The 17,968-nt window shown below is 57.6% G+C and overlaps 1 protein-coding gene across 1 annotated transcript in view; it reads left to right on the top strand.

Annotated features, from left to right (window-relative positions):
* Window positions 1–8,332: 8,332 nt before the first annotated feature.
* Window positions 8,333–17,968, top strand: part of LOC140117120 (transient receptor potential cation channel subfamily M member 2-like) — a 132,169-nt gene continuing 122,533 nt past the window's right edge. Inside the window, exon 1 of the mRNA XM_072133557.1 lies at window positions 8,333–8,374. The gene's annotated coding sequence lies outside the window, so the exon portion shown is untranslated. The remainder of the gene's footprint in view (window positions 8,375–17,968) is intronic.

The raw sequence follows: 17,968 nt of genomic DNA, 5'->3' as shown, positions 1-17,968 counted from the left end.
CTCGGTGTCAGGCCCGATGTCACAGCCTCTCGGTGTCAGGCCCGATGTCACAGCGTCTCGGTATCAACCCCGATGTCACAGCCTCTCGGTGTCAGGCCCGATGTCACAGCCTCTCGGTATCAGCCCCGATGTCACAGCCTCTCGGTCTCAGCCCCGATGTCACAGCCTCTCGGTATCAGGCCCGATGTCACAGACTCTCGGTGTTAGGCCCGATGTCACAGCCTCTCGGTATCAGCCCCGATGTCACAGCCTCTCGGTCTCAGCCCCGATGTCACAGCCTCTCGGTATCAGGCCCGATGTCACAGCCTCTCGGTATCAGGCCCGATGTCACAGCCTCTCGGTATCAGGCCCGATGTCACAGCTTCTCGGTATCAGGCCCGATGTCACAGCCTCTCGGTATCAGCCCCGATGTCACAACCTCTCGGTATCAGCCCCGATGTCACAGCCTCTCGGTATCAGCCCCGATGTCACAGCCTCTCGGTATCAGCCCCGATGTCACAGGACGATTCACCTCTTCATTAATCCGGTGTAACACCGAGCCAAGCCAAAAACATGCAAATAGTCTCAGAAAAGTCTCACAGGACGATTCACCTCTTCATTAATCCGGTGTAAACCTAGAACCGCTGCGAGTGCAACACCGAGCCAAGCCAAAAACATGCAAAAAGTCTCAGAAAAGTCTCACAGGACGATTCACCTCTTCATTAATCTGGTGTAAACCTAGAACTACTGCGAGTGCAACAGCGAGCCAAGCCAAAAACATGCAAAAAGTCCCACAGGACGATTCACCTCTTCATTAATCCGGTGTAAACCTAGAACTACTGCGAGTGCAACAGCGAGCCAAGCCAAAAACATGCAAAAAGTCTCACAGGACGATTCACCTCTTCATTAATCCGGTGTAAACCTAGAACAACTGCGAGTGCAACACCGAGCCAAGCCAAAAACATGCAAAAAGTCTGAGAAAAAGTCTCACAGGACGATTCACCTCTTCATTAATCCGGTGTAACACCGAGCCAAAAGCATGCAAAAGTCTCAGAAAAGTCTCACAGGACGATTCACCTCTTCATTAATCCGGTGTAACACCGGGCCAAAAGCATGCAAAAAGTCTCAGAAAAGTCTCACAGGACGATTCACCTCTTCATTAATCCGGTGTAACACCGAGCTAAGCCAAAAACATGCAAAGTCTCAGAAAAGTCTCACACTCCTTCCAGTCCCTGCTGGTCTATGTGCTGGGACTTTTTATGCATTTTTAGACTTTTTTGGGACTTTTTGGGAAAAAAAATCCCAGACAGAAAATAAACCATAAGAACATTTATTAAAGAGCCAAAGACCAAAGCAGCGGAGCTCCCAGAATAGACATAGAAGTGCCCAAGGAGTCTGATGATAAATGACCCCCACGGGGTCCAAGCAGAAAAGAAGAAAAAAAAACCGATTACACTTACACAGATTCCAATGCAGCAGATGGATGGATTATGATTTACGCCCTTTACTACCCAACACACCCTAAAATCAAACAAAAAATCAATCTCTCCTTGTGACTTGGTCCCTTCCCCTCCCCCCGTCGTTTGCTTCTTACCTGAGAGGTAACATCATCTCATCTACATAAAACTTCTCTGGTGTCCACAAGTTTTATCAAACTTTATCAGTTTTCATGAATAGTGCACAGCAGAGCCATTTACTAAGGGTCCGTCGGACGAATTTTTGTCGAGTTTCCCAACGATTTCCGTTTTGCCCCAAGATTTTGGCGCACCGGCGCTGGCTTGCGTGCAACAGAAATCGGGGGACGAGTTGCCGGACAACCTGATGGATTTGGACAAACCACAGAATTTAAAAATGGAATTGTGTCGCAAGATCAAGCACTTACATGCACCCGGAAGAATAAGGTGAACTACGGCGGACCTCGGATCCAAGCAAAGTCTCTCTGCAATATCTTCATCATGACCCAAGGTGCAGGACGTCAACAAAACAAAACTTCCCAATTTTCTCAGTGAGTCTTATTTTTGGGCAGTAGCACAGAACGTGGACATCATCTGCTCCATCCCCATCGCACCTGTCACATTTCTGCTAAAGTCGTCTCTGATTAATTGTAAACCCCGGATACATAACGCGTCATTTATATCACCCAGATGGTAGCAATCACCGGTCATGGCTGCCTCTAGTCATGTGAGACCAACTGGAGGTGTAGAGAATGTACAAATATGTTATCACCTGCTTCCTCCTCCTTCCCCGCTCTCCCTACCTTTGTCTCCTCCTTCCCCTGCTCTCCCTACCTTTGTCTCCTCCTTCCCCTGCTCTCCCGACCTCCCTTCATCTCTGTTAAATATTATTAAATTGTCTCTATTGTTCTGTGCATTGATAAATGTATCTTGATACATATAACTATACTTGGTGTCAAAGTGAGTATTCCCAAAATACGTCACTCGGTGACACCAGAAGAACTCGATGACACTTATAAAATGTCTCCTTTATTGGCGTCATCCAGGATACAAGATTCTTGCACAGGTTATCAGTCACGTGTCCATGTCAGTCATTGTATCAGTGAGGATATGTTCTGTAATGGCCGGGAGGTTTCCATCTCTTCCCGTAGCTCTTCATATGTCGTTATACATTACACCTGTTGTGTCTCCTCCATGTGTCGTCCGAGATGTATCAGGCCCGATGTCACAGCCTCTCGGTATCAGCCCAATGTCACAGCCTCTCGGTATCAGGCCCGATGTCACAGCCTCTCGGTATCAGGCCCGATGTCACAGCCTCTCGGTATCAGGCCGGATGTCACAGCCTCTCGGTATCAGCCCCGATGTCACAGCCTCTCGGTATCAGGCCCGATGTCACAGCCTCTCGGTATCAGCCCCGATGTCACAGCCTCTCGGTATCAGCCCCCATGTCACAGCCTCTCGGTATCAGGCCCGATGTCACAGCCTCTCGGTATCAGCCCCGATGTCACAGTCTCTCGGTATCAGCCCCCATGTCACAGCCTCTCGGTATCAGGCCCGATGTCACAGCCTCTCGGTATAAGCCCCGATGTCACAGCCTCTCGGTATCAGGCCCGATGTCACAGCCTCTCGGTATCAGCCCCGATGTCACAGCCTCTCGGTATCAGGCCCGGTGTCACAGCCTCTCGGTATCAGGCCCGATGTCACAGCCTCTCGGTATCAGGCCCGATGTCACAGCCTCTCGGTATCAGGCCCGATGTCACAGCCTCTCGGTATCAGCCCCGATGTCACAGCCTCTCGGTATTAGGCCCGATGTCACAGCCTCTCGGTATCAGGCCCGATGTCACAGCCTCTCGGTATCAGGCCCGATGTCACAGCCTCGGGGTATCAGCCCCGATGTCACAGCCTCGGGGTATCAGCCCCGATGTCACAGCCTCTCCGTATCAGGCCCGATGTCACAGCCTCTCGGTATCAGGCCGGATGTCACAGCCTCTCGGTATCAGCCCCGATGTCACAGCCTCTCGGTATCAGGCCCGATGTCACAGCCTCTCGGTATCAGCTCCGATGTCACAGCCTCTCGGTATCAGCCCCCATGTCACAGCCTCTCGGTATCAGGCCCGATGTCACAGCCTCTCGGTATCAGCCCCGATGTCACAGTCTCTCGGTATCAGCCCCCATGTCACAGCCTCTCGGTATCAGGCCCGATGTCACAGCCTCTCGGTATAAGCCCCGATGTCACAGCCTCTCGGTATCAGGCCCGATGTCACAGCCTCTCGGTATCAGCCCCGATGTCACAGCCTCTCGGTATCAGGCCCGGTGTCACAGCCTCTCGGTATCAGGCCCGATGTCACAGCCTCTCGGTATCAGGCCCGATGTCACAGCCTCTCGGTATCAGGCCCGATGTCACAGCCTCTCGGTATCAGCCCCGATGTCACAGCCTCTCGGTATTAGGCCCGATGTCACAGCCTCTCGGTATCAGGCCCGATGTCACAGCCTCTCGGTATCAGGCCCGATGTCACAGCCTCGGGGTATCAGCCCCGATGTCACAGCCTCGGGGTATCAGCCCCGATGTCACAGCCTCTCCGTATCAGGCCCGATGTCACAGCCTCTCGGTATTAGGGCCGATGTCACAGCCTGTCGGTATCAGCCCCGATGTCACAGCCTCTCGGTATCAGCCCCGATGTCACAGCCTCTCGGTATCAGGCCCGGTGTCACAGCCTCTCGGTATCAGGCCCGATGTCACAGCCTCTGGGTATCAGGCCCGATGTCACAGCCTCTGGGTATCAGGCCCGATGTCACAGCCTCTCGGTATCAGGCCCGATGTCACAGCCTCTCGGTATCAGGCCCGATGTCACAGCCTCTCGGTATCAGCCCCGATGTCACAGCTTCTCGGTATCAGGCCCGATGTCACAGCCTCTCGGTGTCAGGCCCGATGTCACAGCCTCTCGGTATCAGCCCCGATGTCACAGCCTCTCGGTCTCAGCCCCGATGTCACAGCCTCTCGGTATCAGGCCCGATGTCACAGCCTCTCGGTATCAGGCCCGATGTCAGAGCCTCTCGGTGTCAGGCCCGATGTCACAGCGTCTCGGTATTAGGCCCGATGTCACAGCCTCTCGGTATTAGGCCCGATGTCACAGCCTCTCGGTATTAGGCCCGATGTCACAGCCTCTCGGTATCAGCCCCGATGTCACAGCCTCTCGGTATCAGCCCCGATGTCACAGCCTCTCGGTCTCAGCCCCGATGTCACAGCCTCTCGGTATCAGGCCCGATGTCACAGCCTCTCGGTGTCAGGCCCGATGTCACAGCCTCTGGGTATCAGGCCCGATGTCACAGCCTCTCGGTATCAGGCCCGATGTCACAGCCTCTGGGTATCAGGCCCGATGTCACAGCCTCTGGGTATCAGGCCCGATGTCACAGCCTCTCGGTATCAGGCCCGATGTCACAGCCTCTCGGTGTCAGGCCCGATGTCACAGCGTCTCGGTATCAACCCCGATGTCACAGCCTCTCGGTGTCAGGCCCGATGTCACAGCGTCTCGGTCTCAGCCCCGATGTCACAGCCTCTCGGTATCAGCCCCAATGTCACAGCCTCTCGGTCTCAGCCCCGATGTCACAGCCTCTCGGTATCAGGCCCGATGTCACAGCCTCTCGGTGTCAGGCCCGATGTCACAGCCTCTCGGTATCAGCCCCGATGTCACAGCCTCTCGGTCTCAGCCCCGATGTCACAGCCTCTCGGTATCAGGCCCGATGTCACAGCCTCTCGGTATCAGGCCCGATGTCACAGCCTCTCGGTATCAGGCCCGATGTCACAGCTTCTCGGTATCAGGCCCGATGTCACAGCCTCTCTTGATATCAGCCCCGATGTCACAACCTCTCGGTATCAGCCCCGATGTCACAGCCTCTCGGTATCAGCCCCGATGTCACAGCCTCTCGGTATCAGCCCCGATGTCACAGCCTCTCGGTATCAGGCCCGATGTCACAGCCTGTTGGTATCAGGCCCGATGTCACAGCCTCTCGGCATCAGGTGCCATGACACTGTCTGTCTGCCATATATAGTCCTAGTAGAGGTGTGTCTTGTAGTGTCCCTATATATGGTCTTCATATATATTTAGGCTTGATGTAATGTACAGGAGCTCATCCCTAATGCGCATATAGATTGTGTAAGTGTATGGCTATTACTTTACCTCTTCATGGTCTAAAACTGATGAATTTGTGATATATAAATATTTAACAATCTCTCCCTTTCCCCTGCTCTCCCTCCCTTCTTCTCCCCCTTTCGTCTGCTCTCCCTCCCTTCTTCCTACTTCCCCTTCTACCTGCTCTCCCTACCTCTCTTCATCTCCCCCTCCCTCCTGCTCTCCCTACCTCTCTTCATCTCCCCCTCCCTCCTGCTCTCCCTACCTCTTTTCATCTCTCCCTCCCTCCTGCTCTCCCTACCTCTCTTCATCTCCCCCTCCCTCCTGCTCTCCCTACCTCTTTTCATCTCCCCCTCCCTCCTGCTCTCCCTACCTCTCTTCATCTCTCCCCCCCTCCTGCTCTCCCTACCTCTCTTCATCTCCCCCTCCCTCCTGCTCTCCCTACCTCTCTTCATCTCCCCCTCCCTCCTGCTCTCCCTACCTCTCTTCATCTCCCCCTCCCTCTCTTCATCTCTCCCTCCCTCCTGCACTCCATACCTCTCTTCATCTCCCCCTCCCTCCTGCTCTCCCTACCTCTCTTCATCCCCCCCTCCCTCTCTTCATCTCCCCCTCCCTCCTGCTCTCCCTACCTCTCTTCATCTCCCCCTCCCTCCTGCTCTCCCTACCTCTCTTGATCTCCCCCTCCCTCCTGCTCTCCCTACCTTTCTTCATCTCCTCCTCCCTCCTGCTCTCCCTACCTCTCTTCATCTCCCCCTCCCTCCTGCTCTCCCTACCTCTCTTCATCTCCCCCTCCTTCCTGCTCTCTCTACCTCTCTTCATCTCCCCCTCCCTCCTGCTCTCCCTACCTCTCTTCATCTCACCCTCCCTCCTGCTCTCCCTAGCTCTCTTTGTCTCTTCCTCGCCTCTGCTCTCCCTACCTACCTTCATCTCTCCCTCCCTCCTGCTCTCCCTACCTCTCTTCATCTCCCCCTCCCTCCTGCTCTCCCTACCTCTCTTCATCTCCCCCTCCCTCCTGCTCTCCCTACCTTTCTTCATCTCCTCCTCCCTCCTGCTCTCCCTACCTCTCTTCATCTCCCCCTCCCTCCTGCTCTCCCTACCTCTCTTCATCTCCCCCTCCTTCCTGCTCTCCCTACCTCTCTTCATCTCCCCCTCCCTCCTGCTCTCCCTACCTCTCTTCATCTCCCCCTCCCTCCTGCTCTCCCTAGCTCTCTTTGTCTCTTCCTCACCTCTGCTCTCCCTACCTCCCTTCATCTCTCCCTCCCTCCTGCTCTCCCTACCTCTCTTCATCTTCCCCTCCCTCCTGCTCTCCCTACCTCTCTTCATCTCCCCCTCCCTCCTGCTCTCCCTACCTCTCTTCATCTCCCCCTCCCTCCTGCTCTCTCTACCTCTCTTTGTCTCTTCCTCACCTCTGCTCTCCCTACCTCCCTTCATCTCTCCCTCCCTCCTGCTCTCCCTACCTCTCTTCATCTCTCCCTCCCTCCTTCTCTCCCTACCTCTCTTCATCTCCCCCTCCCTCCTGCTCTCCCTACCTCTCTTCATCTCCCCCTCCCTCCTGCTCTCCCTACCTCTCTTCATCTCCCCCTCCCTCCTGCTCTCTCTACCTCTCTTTGTCTCTTCCTCACCTCTGCTCTCCCTACCTCCCTTCATCTCTCCCTCCCTCCTGCTCTCCCTACCTCTCTTCATCTCTCCCTCCCTCCTTCTCTCCCTACCTCTCTTCATCTCCCCCTCCCTCCTGCTCTCCCTACCTCTCTTCATCTCCCCCTCCCTCCTGCTCTCCCTACCTCTCTTCATCTCCCCCTCCCTCCTGCTCTGCCTACCTCTCTTCATCTCTCCCTCCCTCCTGCTCTCCCTACCTCTCTTCATCTACCCCTCTCTCCTGCTCTCCCTACCTCTCTTCATCTCCCCCTCTCTCCTGCTTCCCTACCTCTCTTCATCTCCCCCTCCCTCCTACTCTCCCTACCTCCCTTCATCTCTCCCTCCCTCCTGCTCTCCCTACCTCTCTTCATCTCCCCCTCCCTCCTGCTCTCCCTACCTGTCTTCATCTCCCCCTCCCTCCTGCTCTCCCTACCTCTCTTCATCTCCCCCTCCCTCCTGCTCTCCCTACCTCTTTTCATCTCCCCCTCCCTCCTGCTCTCCCTACCTCTCTTCATCTCCCCCTCCCTCCTGCTCTCCCTACCTCTCTTCATCTCCCCCTCCCTCCTGCTCTCCCTACCTCTCTTCATCTCCCCCTCCCTCCTGCTCTCCCTACCTCTCTTCATCTCCCCCTCCCTCCTGCTCTCCCTACCTCCCTTCATCTATCCCTTCACCCGATCACGGGTGTTTTCCTGCTGATCGCCGCGGGCAAAGCTGCCGGTGGCTTTAAAAAGATGGCGGCGCCCATGCGCGTTTCCTTTCTGAGGATCGTCGCTCCCTGTGACATCATCGGGGAGCAGTGATCCATCGCCATGGTAGCGTCGGGTCTCACGAAGACCCGAAGCTACTTCGACTTAACCCATGCATTACAATGTGCTATAAGCTATAAGCACATTGTAATGTATGTAATGAATTTATAATTAAAGGTCAGGAAGAAGGTGGGAGACCAAAAGGAACCATCACAGCTAGAAGGTCAAAGGGGAGATGTCCATGCTGGTGGTGGAGCATGTGACAGCAGTCACTGACTTGTCACACATCTGATCAGCCACAAATCCTGGGAAACACAACACTACAAACAGAATTGAAAGTGTAAGGGGAAGTTGTGATGAAACACTCAGCGGTGCAGAGCCTCCGAGAGCCCCGAGGCCGAGGTCATCTTCACATCTCCTGGTACCGGAGGTAAACGCCGCTCCCCCAGCTCCCCCTCCTCTGCGGGAACTTATCATAGGGTTCAGTTCTGTAGATGTTTGTGGGGGAACCAGCGCACATGACATCACACAAAGTCCAACTTTGGTTTAGTTTAAAACCTAAAGAATTCAGGAAGCTGAGTGACTCCATCAGCGCTGCCGTAACCAGGGGACGAATATGCGTCCAATCGTTTGTAGAGACAGAGGAAGCAGAACACTTCCACATACGAAGGACATTGTGGTAAACTTCGTGTAGAGGTGCTGGAAGGTTGGATGTTTATCCCTCATAAAAAGGGACTAACGATTTGTGGGCGTCCAACTGATGGAACGACTAGTGATCACAAAAACAGGACCTTGCAGTGTCCACTTACCAGGAACTAAGTGACTTCAATTCTATGGCAGTGCTGGCTTAGGGGAATATAGCCGTCTGCGGGGGATCATGTGTGCGGGGAGGGGGCAGAGTGCTGAGATCAGGGCAGGCTGTACAGGGGATCATGTGTGCAGGGAGGGGGCAGAGTGCTGAGATCAGGGCAGGCAGTACAGGGGATCATGTGTGCGGGGAGGGGGCAGAGGGCAGCGATCAGGGCATGCAGTACCTGGGATCATGTGTGCAGGGAGGGGGCAGAGGGCAGAGGTCAGGGCAGGCAGTACAGGGGATCATGTGTGCAGGGAGGGGGCAGAGGGCAGAGGTCAGGGCAGGCAGTACAGGGGATCATGTGTGCAGGGAGGGGGCAGAGTGCTGAGATCAGGGCAGGCAGTACAGGTGATCATGTGTGCAGGGAGGGGGCAGAGTGCTGAGATCAGGGCAGGCAGTACAGGGGATCATGTGTGCAGGGAGGGGGCAGAGGTCAGCGATCAGGGCAGGCAGTACAGGGGATCATGTGTGCAGGGAGGGGGCAGAGTGCTGAGATCAGGGCAGGCAGTACAGGGGATCATGTGTGCAGGGAGGGGGCAGAGGGCAGAGGTCAGGGCAGGCAGTACAGGGGATCATGTGTGCAGGGAGGGGGCAGAGTGCTGAGATCAGGGCAGGCAGTACAGGGGATCATGTGTGCAGGGAGGGGGCAGAGTGCTGAGATCAGGGCAGGCAGTACAGGGGATCATGTGTGCAGGGAGGGGGCAGAGTGCTGAGATCAGGGCAGGCAGTACAGGGGATCATGTGTGCAGGGAGGGGGCAGAGGGCAGCGATCAGGGCAGGCAGTACAGGGGATCATGTGTGCAGGGAGGGGGCAGAGTGCTGAGATCAGGGCAGGCAGTACAGGGGATCATGTGTACAGGGAGGGGGCAGAGTGCTGAGATCAGGGCAGGCAGTACAGGGGATCATGTGTGCAGGGAGGGGGCAAAGGGTGAAGATCAGGGCAGGCAGTACAGGGGATCATGTGTGCAGGGAGGGGGCAGAGGGCAGAGATCAAGGCAGGCAGTACTGGGGATTATGTGGGCAGGGAGGGGGCAGAGTTCTGAGATCAGGGCAGGCAGTACAGGGGATTATGTGTGCAGGGAGGGGGCAAAGGGTGAAGATCAGGGCAGGCAGTACAGGAGATTATGTGTGCAGGGAGGGGGCAAAGGGTGAAGATCAGGGCAGGCAGTACTGGAGATTATGTGTGCAGGGAGGGGGCAGAGTTCTGAGATCAGGGCAGGCAGTAAAGGGGATCATGTGTGCAGAGAGGGAGCAAAGGGTGATGATCAGGGCAGGCAGTACATGGGATCATGTGTGCAGGGAGGGGGCAAAGGGTGAAGATCAGGGCAGGCAGTACATGGGATCATGTGTGCAGGGAGGGGGTAAAGGGTGAAGTTCAGGGCAGGCAGTACAGGGGATCATGTGTGCAGGGAGGGGGTAAAGGGTGAAGATCAGGGCAGGCAGTACATGGGATCATGTGTGCAGGGACAGGGCAGAGGGCAGAGATCAGGACAGTCAGTACATGGGATCATGTGTGCAGGGACAGGGCAGAGATCAGGGCAGGCAGTACATGGGATCATGTGTGCGGGGAGGGGGCAGACTGCTGAGATCAGGGCAGGCAGTACAGGGGATCATGTGTGCAGGGACAGGGCAGAGGGCAGAGATCAGGGCAGGCAGTACATGGGATCATGTGTGCGGGGAGGGGGCAGACTGCTGAGATCAGGGCAGGCAGTACAGGGGATCATGTGTGCAGGGGGGCAGAGAGCAGAGATCAGGGCAGGCAGTACAGGGGATCATGTGTGCAGGGACAGGGCAGAGGGCAGAGATCAGGGCAGGCAGTACATGGGATCATGTGTGCGGAGAGGGGGCAAACTGCTGAGATCAGGGCAGGCAGTACAGGGGATCATGTGTGCAGGGACAGGGCAGAGGGCAGAGATCAGGGCAGGCAGTACATGGGATCATGTGTGCGGGGAGGGGGCAGACTGCTGAGATCAGGGCAGGCAGTACAGGGGATCATGTGTGCAGGGAGGGGGCAGAGAGCAGAGATCAGGGCAGGCAGTACAGGGGATCATGTGTGCAGGGAGGGGGCAGAGTGCTGAGATCAGGGCAGGCAGTACAGGGGATCATGTGTACAGGGAGGGGGCAGAGTGCTGAGATCAGGGCAGGCAGTACAGGGGATCATGTGTGCAGGGAGGGGGCAAAGGGTGAAGATCAGGGCAGGCAGTACAGGGGATCATGTGTGCAGGGAGGGGGCAGAGGGCAGAGATCAAGGCAGGCAGTACTGGGGATTATGTGGGCAGGGAGGGGGCAGAGTTCTGAGATCAGGGCAGGCAGTACAGGGGATTATGTGTGCAGGGAGGGGGCAAAGGGTGAAGATCAGGGCAGGCAGTACAGGAGATTATGTGTGCAGGGAGGGGGCAAAGGGTGAAGATCAGGGCAGGCAGTACTGGAGATTATGTGTGCAGGGAGGGGGCAGAGTTCTGAGATCAGGGCAGGCAGTAAAGGGGATCATGTGTGCAGAGAGGGAGCAAAGGGTGATGATCAGGGCAGGCAGTACATGGGATCATGTGTGCAGGGAGGGGGCAAAGGGTGAAGATCAGGGCAGGCAGTACATGGGATCATGTGTGCAGGGAGGGGGTAAAGGGTGAAGTTCAGGGCAGGCAGTACAGGGGATCATGTGTGCAGGGAGGGGGTAAAGGGTGAAGATCAGGGCAGGCAGTACATGGGATCATGTGTGCATGGAGGGGGCAGAGGGCAGAGATCAGGACAGTCAGTACATGGGATCATGTGTGCAGGGACAGGGCAGAGGGCAGAGATCAGGGCAGGCAGTACATGGGATCATGTGTGCGGGGAGGGGGCAGACTGCTGAGATCAGGGCAGGCAGTACAGGGGATCATGTGTGCAGGGACAGGGCAGAGATCAGGGCAGGCAGTACATGGGATCATGCGTGCGGGGAGGGGGCAGACTGCTGAGATCAGGGCAGGCAGTACAGGGGATCATGTGTGCAGGGAGGGGGCAGAGAGCAGAGATCAGGGCAGGCAGTACAGGGGATCATGTGTGCAGGGACAGGGCAGAGGGCAGAGATCAGGGCAGGCAGTACATGGGATCATGTGTGCGGAGAGGGGGCAAACTGCTGAGATCAGGGCAGGCAGTACAGGGGATCATGTGTGCAGGGACAGGGCAGGGTGCTGAGATAAGGGCAGGTAGTACAGGGGATCATGTGAGCAGGGACAGGGCAGAGTGCTGAGATCAGGGCAGGCAGTACAGGGGATCATGTGTGCAGGGAGGGGGCAGAGGGCAGAGATCAGGGCAGTTAGTACAGGGGATCATGTGTGCAGGGAGGGGGCAGAGGGCAGAGATCAGGGCAGGCAGTACAGGGGATCATGTGTGCAGGGAGGGGGCAGAGTGCTGAGATCAGGACAGGCAGTACAGAGGATCATGTGTGCAGGGAGGGGGCAGAGAGCAGAGATCAGGGCAGGCAGTACAGGGGATTATGTGTGCAGGGACAGGGCAGAGGGCAGAGATCAGGGCAGGCAGTACAGGGGATCATGTGTGCAGGGAGGGGGCAGACGGCAGAGGTCAGGGCAGGCAGTACAGGGGATCATGTGTGCAGGGACAGGGCAGAGGGCAGAGATCAGGGCAGGCAGTACATGGGATCATGTGTGCGGGGAGGGGGCAGACTGCTGAGATCAGGGCAGGCAGTACAGGGGATCATGTGTGCAGGGACAGGGCAGAGTGCTGAGATCAGGACAGGTAGTACAGGGAATCATGTGAGCAGGGACAGGGCAGAGTGCTGAGATCAGGGCAGGCAGTACAGGGGATCATGTGTGCAGGGACAGGGCAGAGTGCTGAGATCAGGGCAGGCAGTACAGGGGATCATGTGTGCAGGGAGGGGGCAGAGGGCAGAGATCAGGGCAGGCAGTACAGGGGATCATGTGTGCAGGGAGGGGGCAGAGAGCAGAGATCAGGGCAGGCAGTACAGGGGATCATGTGTGCAGGGAGGGGGCAGAGTGCTGAGATCAGGACAGGCAGTACAGGAGATCATGTGTGCAGGGAGGGGGCAGAGAGCAGAGATCAGGGCAGGCAGTACAGGGGATCATGTGTGCAGGGAGGGGGCAGAGGGCGGAGGTCAGGGCAGGCAGTACAGGGGATCATATGTGCAGGGAGGGGGCAGAGAGCAGAGATCAGGACAGGCAGTACATGGGGTCATGTGTGCAGGGAAAGGGCAGAGGGCAGAGATCAGCGCAGGCAGTACATGGGATCATGTGTGCGGGGAGGGGGCAGACTGCTGAGATCAGGGCAGGCAGTACAGGGGATCATGTGTGCAGGGACAGGGCAGAGGGCAGAGATCAGGGCAGGCAGTACATGGGATCATGTGTGCGGGGAGGGGGCAGACTGCTGAGGTCAGGGCAGGCAGTACAGGGGATCATGTGTGCAGGGACAGGGCAGAGGGCAGAGATCAGGGCAGGCAGTACAGGGGATCATGTGTGCAGGGACAGGGCAGAGTGCTGAGATCAGGACAGGTAGTACAGGGGATCATGTGAGCAGGGACAGGGCAGAGTGCTGAGATCAGGGCAGGCAGTACAGGGGATCATGTGTGCAGGGACAGGGCAGAGTGCTGAGATCAGGGCAGGCAGTACAGGGGATCATGTGTGCAGGGAGGGGGCAGAGGGCAGAGATCAGGGCAGGCAGTACAGGGGATCATGTGTGCAGGGAGGGGGCAGAGAGCAGAGATCAGGGCAGGCAGTACAGGGGATCATGTGTGCAGGGAGGGGGCAGAGGGCGGAGGTCAGGGCAGGCAGTACAGGGGATCATATGTGCAGGGAGGGGGCAGAGAGCAGAGATCAGGACAGGCAGTACATGGGATCATGTGTGCAGGGACAGGGCAGAGGGCAGAGATCAGCGCAGGCAGTACATGGGATCATGTGTGCGGGGAGGGGGCAGACTGCTGAGATCAGGGCAGGCAGTACAGGGGATCATGTGTGCAGGGACAGGGCAGAGATCAGGGCAGGCAGTACATGGGATCATGTGTGCGGGGAGGGGGCAGACTGCTGAGATCAGGGCAGGCAGTACAGGGGATCATGTGTGCAGGGACAGGGCAGAGGGCAGAGATCAGGGCAGGCAGTACATGGGATCATGTGTGCGGGGAGGGGGCAGACTGCTGAGATCAGGGCAGGCAGTACAGGGGATCATGTGTGCAGGGACAGGGCAGAGTGCTGAGATCAGGACAGGTAGTACAGGGGATCATGTGAGCAGGGACAGGGCAGAGTGCTCAGATCAGGGCAGAGGGCAGAGATCAGGGCAGGCAGTACAGGGGATCATGTGTGCAGGGAGGGGGCAGAGTGCTGAGATCAGGAGAGGCAGTGCAGGGGATCATGTGTGCAGGGAGGGGGCAGAGAGCAGAGATCAGGACAGGCAGTACATGGGATCATGTGTGCAGGGACAGGGCAGAGGGCAGAGATCAGGGCAGGCAGTACATGGGATCATGTGTGCGGGAGGGGGCAGACTGCCGAGATCAGGGCAGGCAGTACAGGGGATCATGTGTGCAGGGACAGGGCAGAGTGCTGAGATCAGGGCAGGCAGTACAGGGGATCATGTGTGCAGGGAGGGGGCAGAGGGCAGAGATCAGGGCAGGCAGTACAGGGGATCATGTGTGCAGGGAGGGGGCAGGGAGCAGAGATCAGGGCAGGCAGTACAGGGGATCATGTGTGCAGGGAGGGGGCAGAGGGCAGAGATCATGGCAGACTGTACATGGGATTATGTGTGCAGGGAGGGGGCAGAGTGCTGAGATCAGGGCAGGCAGTACAGGGCATCATGTGTGCAGGGAGGGGGCAGAGTGCTGAGATCAGGAGAGGCAGTGCAGGGGATCATGTGTGCAGGGAGGGGGCAGAGAGCAGAGATCAGGGCAGGCAGTACAGGGGATCATGTGTGCAGGGAGGGGGCAGAGGGCAGAGATCAGGGCAGGCAGTACAGAGGATCATGTGTGCGGGGAGGGGGCAGAGTGCTGAGATCAGGGCAGGCTGTACAGAGGATCATGTGTGCAGGGAGGGGGCAGAGTGCTGAGATCAGGGCAGGCAGTACAGAGGATCATGTGTGCAGGGACAGGGCAGAGTGCTGAGATCAGGGCAGGCAGTACAGGGGATCATGTGAGCAGGGACAGGGCAGAGTGCTGAGATCAGGGCAGGCAGTACAGAGGATCATGTGTGCAGGGACAGGGCAGAGTGCTGAGATCAGGGCAGGCAGTACAGGGTAGCAATTGTGCAGGGAGGAGACAGAAGTCAGATATCAGGGCAGGCAGTACAGGGGATCATGTGTGCAGGGAGGGGGCAGAGGTCAGGGCAGGCAGTACAGGGGATCATGGGTGCAAGGAGGGGGCAGAGGTCAGGGCAGGCAATACAGGGGAACATGTGCGTAAGGAGGGGGCAGAGGTCAGGGCAGGCAGTACAGGGGATCATATGTGCAGGGAGGGGGCAAAGGGCAGAGATCAGGACAGGCAGTACAGGGGATCATGTGTGCAGGGAGGGGTAGAGTGCTGAGATCAGGACGGGCTGTACAGGGGATCATGTGTGCAGGGAGGGGGCAGAGGGCCGAGATCAGGGCAGGCAGTACAGGAGATCATGTGTGCAGGGTGGGGGCAGACTGCTGAGATCAGGGCAGGCAGTACAGGGGATCATGTGTGCAGGGACAGGGCAGAGTGCTGAGATCAGGACAGGTAGTACAGGGGATCATGTGAGCAGGGACAGGGCAGAGTGCTGAGATCAGGGCAGAGGGCAGAGATCAGGGCAGGCAGTACAGGGGATCATGTGTGCAGGGAGGGGGCAGAGTGCTGAGATCAGGAGAGGCAGTGCAGGGGATCATGTGTGCAGGGAGGGGGCAGAGAGCAGAGATCAGGACAGGCAGTACATGGGATCATGTGTGCAGGGACAGGGCAGAGGGCAGAGATCAGGGCAGGCAGTACATGGGATCATGTGTGCGGGAGGGGGCAGACTGCCGAGATCAGGGCAGGCAGTACAGGGGATCATGTGTGCAGGGACAGGGCAGAGTGCTGAGATCAGGGCAGGCAGTACAGGGGATCATGTGTGCAGGGAGGGGGCAGAGGGCAGAGATCAGGGCAGGCAGTACAGGGGATCATGTGTGCAGGGAGGGGGCAGGGAGCAGAGATCAGGGCAGGCAGTACAGGGGATCATGTGTGCAGGGAGGGGGCAGAGGGCAGAGATCATGGCAGACTGTACATGGGATTATGTGTGCAGGGAGGGGGCAGAGTGCTGAGATCAGGGCAGGCAGTACAGGGCATCATGTGTGCAGGGACAGGGCAGAGGGCAGAGATCAGGAGAGGCAGTGCAGGGGATCATGTGTGCAGGGAGGGGGCAGAGAGCAGAGATCAGGGCAGGCAGTACAGGGGATCATGTGTGCAGGGAGGGGGCAGAGGGCAGAGATCAGGGCAGGCAGTACAGAGGATCATGTGTGCGGGGAGGGGGCAGAGTGCTGAGATCAGGGCAGGCTGTACAGAGGATCATGTGTGCAGGGAGGGGGCAGAGTGCTGAGATCAGGGCAGGCAGTACAGAGGATCATGTGTGCAGGGACAGGGCAGAGTGCTGAGATCAGGGCAGGCAGTACAGGGGATCATGTGAGCAGGGACAGGGCAGAGTGCTGAGATCAGGGCAGGCAGTACAGAGGATCATGTGTGCAGGGACAGGGCAGAGTGCTGAGATCAGGGCAGGCAGTACAGGGTAGCAATTGTGCAGGGAGGAGACAGAAGTCAGATATCAGGGCAGGCAGTACAGGGGATCATGTGTGCAGGGAGGGGGCAGAGGTCAGTGCAGGCAGTACAGGGGATCATGGGTGCAAGGAGGGGGCAGAGGTCAGGGCAGGCAATACAGGGGAACATGTGCGTAAGGAGGGGGCAGAGGTCAGGGCAGGCAGTACAGGGGATCATATGTGCAGGGAGGGGGCAAAGGGCAGAGATCAGGACAGGCAGTACAGGGGATCATGTGTGCAGGGAGGGGTAGAGTGCTGAGATCAGGGCAGGCAGTACAGGGGATCATGTGTGAAGGGAGGGGGCAGAGAGCAGAGATCAGGGCAGGCAGTACAGGAGATCATGTGTGCAGGGTGGGGGCAGACTGCTGAGATCAGGGCAGGCAGTACAGGGGATCATGTGTGCAGGGAGGGGGCAGAGTGCTAAGATCAGGGCAGGCAGTACAGGGGATCATGTGTGAAGGGAGGGGGCAGAGAGCAGAGATCAGGGCAGGCAGTACAGGGGAACATGTGTGCAGGGAGGGGGCAGAGTGCTGAGATCAGGACAGGCAGTGCAGGGGATCATGTGTGCAGGGAGGGGGCAGAGGGCAGAGGTCAGGGCAGGCAGTACAGGGGATCATATGTGCATGGAGGGGGCAGAGGGCAGAGATCAGGACAGTCAGTACATGGGATCATGTGTGCAGGGACAGGGCAGAGGGCAGAGATCAGGGCAGGCAGTACATGGGATCATGTGTGCGGGGAGGGGGCAGACTGCTGAGATCAGGGCAGGCAGTACAGGGGATCATGTGTGCAGGGACAGGGCAGAGGGCAGAGATCAGGGCAGGCAGTACATGGGATCATGTGTGCAGGGAGGGGGCAGACTGCCGAGATCAGGGCAGGCTGTACAGGGGATCATGTGTGCGGGGAGGGGGCAGACTGCTGAGATCAGGGCAGGCAGTACAGGGGATCATGTGTGCAGGGACAGGGCAGAGGGCAGAGATCAGGGCAGGCAGTACATGGGATCATGTGTGCGGAGAAGGGGCAAACTGCTGAGATCAGGGCAGGCAGTACAGGGGATCATGTGTGCAGGGACAGGGCAGAGTGCTGAGATCAGGGCAGGTAGTACAGGGGATCATGTGAGCAGGGACAGGGCAGAGTGCTGAGATCAGGGCAGGCAGTACAGGGGATCATGTGTGCAGGGAGGGGGCAGAGGGCAGAGATCAGGGCAGTTAGTACAGGGGATCATGTGTGCAGGGAGGGGGCAGAGGGCAGAGATCAGGGCAGGCAGTACAGGGGATCATGTGTGCAGGAAGGGGGCAGAGTGCTGAGATAAGGACAGGCAGTGCAGGGGATCATGTGTGCAGGGAGGGGGCAGAGAGCAGAGATCATTGCAGGCAGTACAGGGGATCATGTGTGCAGGGACAGGGCAGAGGGCAGAGATCAGGGCAGGCAGTACAT

Source organism: Engystomops pustulosus, chromosome 2 (assembly GCF_040894005.1).
Source record: "Engystomops pustulosus chromosome 2, aEngPut4.maternal, whole genome shotgun sequence".
Taxonomy (NCBI): domain Eukaryota; kingdom Metazoa; phylum Chordata; class Amphibia; order Anura; family Leptodactylidae; genus Engystomops; species Engystomops pustulosus.
Note: the sequence above shows the minus strand (reverse complement) of the source record. Positions and strands in the feature narration are given on the sequence as shown.